At 36.0% G+C, this 9305-nt stretch overlaps 1 pseudogene; it reads right to left on the bottom strand.

Moving 5' to 3' along the window:
- Positions 1-7960: 7960 nt before the first annotated feature.
- LOC127674703 (synaptophysin-like protein 1) lies at positions 7961-8496 on the bottom strand (annotated as a pseudogene).
- Between the last annotated feature and the right edge of the window lie 809 nt (positions 8497-9305).

The following is a 9305-nucleotide window of genomic DNA, read 5'->3' on the forward strand; positions in this document are numbered from 1 at the left end:
AAGATTCTATTTCCTTTCCCTGTGAAATTCTTCTGGGGGATCAGCACAATGTTTCATATACAAAGAAACTGAAGGATATATATTCTGAATCGAGCAGGTGCTGCGTATCATTGAGATCTCAAGTCCATATTGGGGAGACACATACATAGTGTTACTGCTGACAGCCAGATTGTTGTACTGGCAGTACTGTGGATACTCTTTCGCTCAACCTTAGCATTCACATTTACAAAATGAGGAAGTCGGCCCAGGTGGTATTTTTACACTGCTCCATATCTAAAACAATTACATTCTCAGACCCAGAATTAGTGAAGGGATTGTATGAGACAGATGAGAGAGCTATGTTTGAATGTGACCAGGTATATGCAATTGTGTTTAGGGTCAAAGGTAGAGCAACTGGTGAGTACTCTTTTCCTCTCTGCAGGAATCTTAAAGGTAAGGAGGAAAAGAGGTAGTAACAGGTTTGAACACCAACTACATAAGACTGAAAGACACATGAACCAGCATAACAAACAATTTGGCACTGTGTGCTCTAGGCCTTTGAGGACAAAGTTCATATGATGTGTTTTGAAGATGAAGATCCTATTAAAGTGGTAACATTTGCATTCTTCATACTGTGCTTAATAGACAGCCTATATTGCCTAGATCTTGATTAAAAGCAGTAAGAGTATTCCTAACTTTAGTTAGTAGCCCCCTGAGGCTGACTCTGAACAGTTGTAATATTTAGGAGGCTCCATCCTAATTATCACTTAGAACAAGCTTTATGCCAAGGACAGAACACTCCATTGATGCAATCTCTCAATGCCATGACCTCTTCAGTAAATGCCTTTCTGTCTTGTGGCTGAGATGTTGTGCAGTAATAAGGGGTTTTCAGAAGGCCATGCTTTTTCTTAATAAAGGCATAACTGCTATTCAAATACAGGACAACAAATTTCACAAAGGCTTTTAGATGTATAAATACTACTCCATGCCCATGTATTGTCAGTCTGAGAAAGTATGACCCACTGCTCTCCTTTTTTGTTAAATGAGAGGTCAATTGAATCAGAAAAAAACTTCTGTAGAGTAATTTATAATGAACCACACTTCTTGCTATAAGATGCAGGAACGGAAGAAACAAGAACTTCAAAAATCTTTTTTTTTTCCAATGAGCTGACTTGGGTCCTGAAAACAAAAGGATTTTCCTAAGGCCCCAGGGATTGTAAAGTGACAGATCAGGACTCAAAGTCAAACAATGTAGTCTGATTTCAGTAGTGAATATGGAAGAACATGCCTAGCCCTGTTTCAGATACACAGTGTTGTCTTACAGTGTGTCTAGGCACAGGAGAAAACACACATGAGTAAGGCAAATCTGTTATTTGGATATTTTCAACCATAGATACTTACTGACTGACTAAATGTCACTTGCCTAAAATCCATACCTGCATTTGAAGGTCATTTGCCCAAATTATCATTGCTTTCTCTCTGTCAAGAGGACCAAGATCAATCCTCCCTTTGGTGACTGAAAGACTTACAAGTGTCCCTTTTTTGTCACACCCTCTCAATAATAAGTAAAGGATAAGAGACATTTACTTTCTTTTCCTGAGAAATTTCAAATGAGTGTAATCTCTCTATTAATTGGAATCTATCAATTACATTTTGGAGATGGTCAATAGAAGTTGCAGTCAAGGCAAACAGTGCCTGCCATGAATGTTATCAAGCCCTCGGTGACTTTGATGCTATTCTTTTAGTTTAAAAATAGTATCTAGTCAAGGATGAAGGGAAAAAAAACAAACATTTTTTTCAAGTCAAGCAGCTCTAAGTGGTGTACCTAGGACCAGAATTTCGTGCGTATTATTAGATTTCTCAGAATTTACATGAGAAATAATTTTGGTACAATTTAGACAGTGACTGTAAGAAGAAGATAGACAATTCCAAGACTGAATAATCAGTACTAATGGTTCTCTATTGGCAAAGTTGTTGTATATGCCCCGATTACCTGGAGCTCTTGATCTAGAGACTATCACTGAGCTTGCCAATAGCTATTTTCATAATGCTCGTTAAACTGTGATTTTCTCTAGTTTTATATATGTACTCCAGAACTTCTCAAATGAAAGACTTCCAAGTGTTTGTTCCCTTTTTACCAAGCACACGGCATTCTATTTCTTCTTATGGATCCTGACATTCATCCATCCTTACGTTTATTCACTGTATTGTATAATAGTATTCATATTAAAATAGATATATTTAGTTCCTTGAAGGCAAGGAATATGTCTCACACATGACTCATCCACATTTTCATCACCCAGTTTATTATTTTCCTTTCAGTAAGTGAACAGTAAACATTTTAAACACACACAAAAATCCTACCCCAAAAGTGGTAGGTTAATAACAGAAAGGCCACAGGCTATTATTGACTTATATTAGGGCAGTTTCCCCACTCTTCCAAGTAGATCACATCCAAAATGTAGCTCATCATTTTCTTAAACCAACATCTTCCTTATATCTATCTTCAGAATCAGTAGCCACACAAAAGAATCTTTCAATCTCCTAGATTACCTTAGGGATTCATCTGTGGCAGTGAAGCAAGGCTGGACTGCCCAACAGCCTATGGAAATGGCCACAGAGGCAAAGGCCTAGGTTTAAGAGAGGCAGCTGGTCCTTTTCTTTCTCAGACTGAAGAAAATAATAAAGTAATATATACTAAAGAAGAGATAAGTAGAGGCAAGAAGACAATTAAAAAGGGAGCCAGTCTCAGAAAAGCTTGAAAAAGCATATGCTATGTCAGGGATGAGTAAAGGGCTTAGCAGAGAGCTACTTGAACTATGGTTATAGGTTAGCAATATAGGTCAATGGAGAAAGGCACTTGCTGCCAAGCTGGATGACCCAAGTTCAATCCTTAGGAATTCAGGGGTAAAAAGAGAGAGGCAACTCTGACAAGTTGTCAGCTAACCTCGCATATGTACAGTGGCATTAGTATTCCCTGTATACTACACACACACACACACACACACACACACAAACAAACAAACACACCACAAATTAATTAAACAATGTTGTTAGGAGCTGACAGCAGGAATTCCCTTGAGTGTAAATATGGTTGAGGTCCTACATCACGGATCCCGAATGCCATTCTCAAATAAAGGTCCTATTGTTTATGGTTTGTGAAAAATGACTATAGGCCCTGACTCAAGTAAATATTTTTACACAGTTATTCAATGGCTACAAGATAGATATCCTTGGCATACAGTGGCCCACTTAAAGAAGTCCATTGAAATACTACATTCTAGATACAGTGTGAAATGATTTCCTTAAGGATTGATTATTCCATAATGGGATGGAAAATTAGCTCCTAATCATTAACCTTTCTCACCATATTTACTGTTTCTTGAAGTAATTTGTCTATGTCCTGTATTTTTATTATGATTCTTTCCAACTGTTAGCATTATTTGGGTCAGTTTTAAACCTTCTTTAAAACTTTTTTTTATTAGATATATTATTTATTTACATTTCAAATGTTGTCCCCTTTCCTGGTTCTCCCCACAAAGGTCTTATAACACATCCCCTTCCCCCTGTTCTACAATCAACCCTCTCAAGCTTCCCTGCCCTGGTATTCCCCTATACTGCAGCATTGAACCTTCCCAGAACCAGGGGCCTCTGCTCCCTTTGATGTCCAACAAGACCTTCCTCTGCTGAAATCCTCAGTTGAAAATTTTTTGTTTAGCTCTGTACCCTAGTTTATAATAGGGTTATTTGGTTCTTTGGAGTTTAACTTCTTGAGTTCTTTGTATATATTGGATATTAGCCTTCTGTCGGATGTAGGGTTGGTAAAAATCTTTTCCCAATTCATTGGTTGTGTTTTGTCCTATTGACATTGTCCTTTACCTTACAGAAACTTTGCAATTTTATGAGGTCCCATTTGTCAATTCTTGATAAGCTATTGATGTTCTGTTCAGGAAAATTTCCCCTGTACTCATGTACTCGAGGTTCTTCCCCACTTTCTTTTCTATTAGTTTCAGTGTATTTGGTTTTATGCGGTGGAGGGGGGGGGGGTCCTTGATCCACTTGGACTTGAGCTTAGTACAAGGAGATAAAAATGGATCCATATGCATTCTTCTGCATGCTAACATCCAGTTGAACCAGCACCATTTGTTGAAAAGGCTATCCTTTTTCCACTGGATGGTTTTAGCTCCTTTGTCAAAGATCAAGTGACCATAGGTGTGTGGGCTCATTACTGGGTCTTCAATTCTATTCCATTGATCTACCTGCCTGTCATTGTACCAATACCATGCAGTTTTTAACACTGTTGCTCTGTAGTACTGCTTGAGGTCCTAGATGCTGATTCCCCCAGAATTTCTTTTGTTGTTGAGAATAGTTTTAGCTATCCTGGGGTTTTTTGTTTTTGTTGTTGTTGTTGTTGTTGTTGTTGTTGTTCCAGATGAATTTGAGAATTGCTTTTTCTAACTCTATGAAGAATTGAGTTGGAATTTTGATGGGGATTGCATTAATCTGTAGATTGCTTTTGGCAAGATGACCATTTTTTTACCATATTAGTCCTGCCAATCCAAGAGCATGGGAGATCTTTTCATCTTCTGAGGTCTTCTTCAATTTCTTTCTTCAGAGGCTTTAAGTTCTTGTCATACAGATCTTTGACTTGTTTGGTTAGTATCACACCAAGATACTTTATCTTGTTTGTGACTATTGTGAAGGGTGTCATTTTCCTAATTTCTTTCTCAGCCTGTTTATCCTTTGACTATAGGAAGGCTACTGATTTGTTTGAGTTAATTTTATATCTGGCCACATTGCTGAAGATGCAGGGATGGTTCAATATATGGAAATCCATCAATCTAATCCACTATATAAATAAACTCAAAGAAAAAAATCCACATGGTGTTTTTGTTGTTGTTGTTGTTGTTTTTTTGTTTGTTTTTTTGTTTTTTTTTGTTTTTGTTTTTGTTTTTTTTTTTGGTTTTTTGAGACAGGGTTTCTCTGTATAGCCCTGGCGGTCCTGGAACTCACTCTGTAGACCAGACTGGCCTCAAACTCAGAAGTCCGCCTGTCTCTGCCTCCCAGAGTGCTGGGATTACAGGTGTGTGCCACCACCACCCAGCCAAATGGTCATTTCATTAGATGCTGAAAAAGCATTTGACAAAATTCAGCATCCTTTCATGTTAAAAGTTTTGAAAAGATCAGGAATCCAAGGCCCATACATAAACATAGTAAAAGCAATATACAGCAAACCAGTAGCCAACATAAAACTAAATGGAGAGAAGCTTGAAGCAATCCCACTAAAATCAGGGACTAGACAAGGCTGCCCTCTCTCTCCATATTTATTCAATATAGTACTCAAAGTTCTAGCTAGAGCAATTAGACAACAAAAGGAGGTCAAAGGGATACAAATTGGAAAGGAAGAAATCAAATTATCACTATTTGCAGATGCTATGATAGTATACTTAAGCGACCCAAAAATCTCCACCAGAGAACTCCTACAGCTGATAAACCACTTCAGCAATGTGGCCTTCTTTAAACCTTTAAGACAGAGAAAAAGGATAGCCACACAAAATATAAAGCCTAGTAAATTATTATACAAATATTAATATGGAATTAAAAAGATTGCTCATTCACCCCAAATGTTGTCAAATGCCTAATCTCAAACATAGCTCCCCTTTTTTCTTTCTTCACATATGATTACTATTCTGAATTTCATAGTCATAATTTTCTGCTATTCCTATGATGTTATTATTCAAAAGCAAATTGTTAGACAATATAAAATATGGTATCATTCATTTTTATTAAAGTGTCACTATGGGGCTAGAGAGTTTGCTCAATGGCTAAAAACCTTGCTGTTCTTCCACTGGTTATTTATTCAATTCCTAGAACCTATACAACATCTGTAACTCTACAGTTATCAGACATGTATGAGGAGCATATACAAATATGTAGGCAAATGCATAAGTATAAATAAAAATTTAAAAAGGAAAAAGACTCAGTTTCTTTTATAAATATATATTAATCTTTAAGTGTTCTAGTCCTGTTCCTTACAATCTATGTGCTGAAGTGTCCATGATATTTTTCCCATGGTGTACATGGTGCTGATTGCATAGTCATGGTACAATTCAACTTAAAGGTCAATATTTCCTGGTGGAACAATATTCTGTTCAGGTTTTCACTATTATAATACTATTCCAGCTAGTGATCAATAATAAAATAACCATGTTTGAACATTTTATTTTCACTTGTTGGATGAAATTTTATTTTTAGGATATTTTTAAAAATCTATTGGAAATTTCCAAAGTTTCAACTTATTCCAGATAATACAGGATACACATATTTTTGGTTTTACCCAACATTCTCTGTGCAAAAAGGAAGTTAAGGCTAAGGCATTGTTAGAACTGCTAAGTGTTGAAAGAATGCCCTAACATGCCCTGCCTCCAGCCACACTCACATGCACACACATACACTTGATAAACACTGAAACTTATTTTTATTTATATAACTTCTAATAATTAATTGACAACTCAAGAAACTTCAGTGATGAACATATGCAATAAAAAATCATTAATAGAACAAGGAAAGAAAAATAGTAAAGAATGTTGATAATCATAAGACTTTGTAAGTACACTAAGAATCACAGAATCACACATATTATATTTGTCTATTCTACGACTGAAAGTAAACAATATAGCACTTTTCATGTTTATGTTGGAGAAAGCCAAAAAATATGTGTATCCTATATTATCAGGAATGAGTTGGAACTTTGGAAATTTCCAATAGATATATCTTCACCATATCTCTTCCTTTAATATTCCTCGGCAGAGAACTAACTACACCATTTGTTATCTACTTTCTCAGAGAAAGTTAAACAACAATGTCCAAGGGAGAGTCTTTTAAAAATTATTTTAACTTCTTTATCGTTTGCTTCTTAATCATAATTCTCAAACAGTTTTTCATGAATAAAGCAACCAAAATAAGGCAATATTGCAAAATGTGCTTTACATACAAACATTTGTTTTCACAATATCAATATTAAACTGAGAAGAATCATCTTCATTGATTAAATGTTTAATGTTTCAAAAGCAAAAGTAAACTTTAATTTTTAGGAACCATCTACACAGAGTCTGGAAAAAATAAGTAGGATTTTTATGACAGTATCACATTTTTATTAAATTATTTTATTTATTTATAATCCAAAATTTGCCCCCTTCCAGATCCTCTTTCCCTGAGTTCTTCACCCCACCCCACCCCCACTGCCTCTGAGAGGGAAATGGAGAAAAACTTGAAGCAGTCCCACTAAAAGCAGGGACAAGAAAAGAAATAGGGTTTTTTTTTTCTCTCTTGGTATGAACAAAATAGTCAACAACTATAAAATGGCCACTTGCCCACATATATAAAACCATTATGGAAGCCTTGCACGTTACAGTCCTAAGCCAGGAGAAGGAATGATTATACCCATGCAACAGAGATGCAAAGTTACCTCTACACAATTGTTGCAATTTTAAAATCCTGCTTTTAAGACATTTAGAGATGCACATCGAATGGTTATAGCAGGTCATTTAGAAAACCCAAAACAAAATATATACTCAGTCTTGGCAATTCAAAAATGTTTAACATGAACAATATTTGAGATTAAAAAGTTGCACTAATTATTTCTAAACATGATTTACACAATCAAGATTTTCTTTAATAAGTTTGAAAATGCCATTACTTTGTATTAGGAACAACAATGTTTTTCAAGATTTTGGCAACAAGATATAGTATAGCATACATTTCATACAGAGGATTTCTCCCTTTAATTATATCTCAGAAGTGGAAGATACCTTGTTGGCTGTGGGAAGCTGGCATATTTGACGGACTATGTAAACTGGTCTCCTTGTACACAAACCAAACACTTCATCCCCAAAGTGTCATATTCAAAAAGCCAAAGATCACAGATACTTTTAGGGATCCATTACTAGTCACAGAGACAAATCAACATGACATTCCTGAGTTAATTAACAATATTGTACTTGGTAGCTATTTTAATATCTGTAAGAGCTTTAGCCAAGGTTGAGGCACTCAACCAACTACAGAAAAGTCATAACAAGAATAATAATAAAACCAACCTTGGGAAGTTTATGACTATCCCTGTAGAGCTTTGTTTAACTAGCATAAGGCAGCAATGTGGTACAAGAACACAAACTGCAAATGTAACTTAGAACTGTACAGAATAATCACCTGTGAGGCCATGGTTCTTCCAGGTCACATCACTCACATTGACATTTGGAGATGCAGGAAATGATGCCAGATTCAACCTGAATGAATAACCAATATTAGCTGTAACCATCTTATAGTATGAACAACTCGAGTTTCTATTTTGCCCTTAAATCCACCACAGGTGGTAAGAGCAAAGACAGAAGCAAATCACTTGAGGACCTTGATGAAGCAGAGCAGGGTCTTGAGTGGCTTGAGGTTAATCTGGAAGGCAGACAATCCTCTGAGGGAAAGGAGGAAAAGAGCAGGAAAGGTCCTTGTACACCAGCTCATCTGTGTGCTAAATGCAATCAAGGCAGCCTGCAAAACCCAGATCCTTCCAGGAAACCATCAGACATGTCAAATCACCACAATTCTTTGGAAATAAGATTTTAAAAGATCTTCCATACCATCTGACCTCGTGTAGTGGCTGTTTAGATGCTGGGATGCTTTAATGAGCATTCGAGTTGTGTGTTTCCAAGACTGGCTGCCATGGAGATAAAGACATAGGGAGTGGAAATGACAGGAAAATGTTCCAAAGCTTTCAAGTCTTATTAGGATAGAACTATTTTCCTAAATAAAATCTTCCCAAAATTCTACTAGCCTATTTTCCATTTCCAGATTCCTAAAATATTTTGTTCTCCCTCCTCTCTCTCTAACCCCCATTTTTCTTAGTATATTTTTAGTTGAAGAAATTATCAGAGACATAATAAGGGAAATGATTTTCTTTTTAAAATACTTTCATATTGTGCAGTAAAAACAGAAAACTTCTAGAGTCTTTTCTATTTTTATACCCTACCATCCTTGAAAACTCATCAGTTATTATTTTAAAATATTATTTTAATATGTTTCCATTGAAATAGAATTATATCCGATTTTTTCTCCCCTTCCTACTCCAAGCCCCTCATAGATAGGTAGATAGGTAGATAGATAGATAGATAGATAGATAGATAGATAGATAGATAGATAGATAGATAGATAGATAGAGATCCTGATGAGTCTGCTTTTGTTCTTGTGTATATGGTTTCAAAACTGACCTGTCTGCATTGGAAAATCAACAAGGGTGGATCATCCCTGGAAAAGGCTAATTCTCCTTCCAGCAG

The sequence above is a fragment of the Apodemus sylvaticus genome, chromosome X (genome assembly GCF_947179515.1).
Source record: "Apodemus sylvaticus chromosome X, mApoSyl1.1, whole genome shotgun sequence".
Lineage (NCBI taxonomy): Eukaryota > Metazoa > Chordata > Mammalia > Rodentia > Muridae > Apodemus > Apodemus sylvaticus.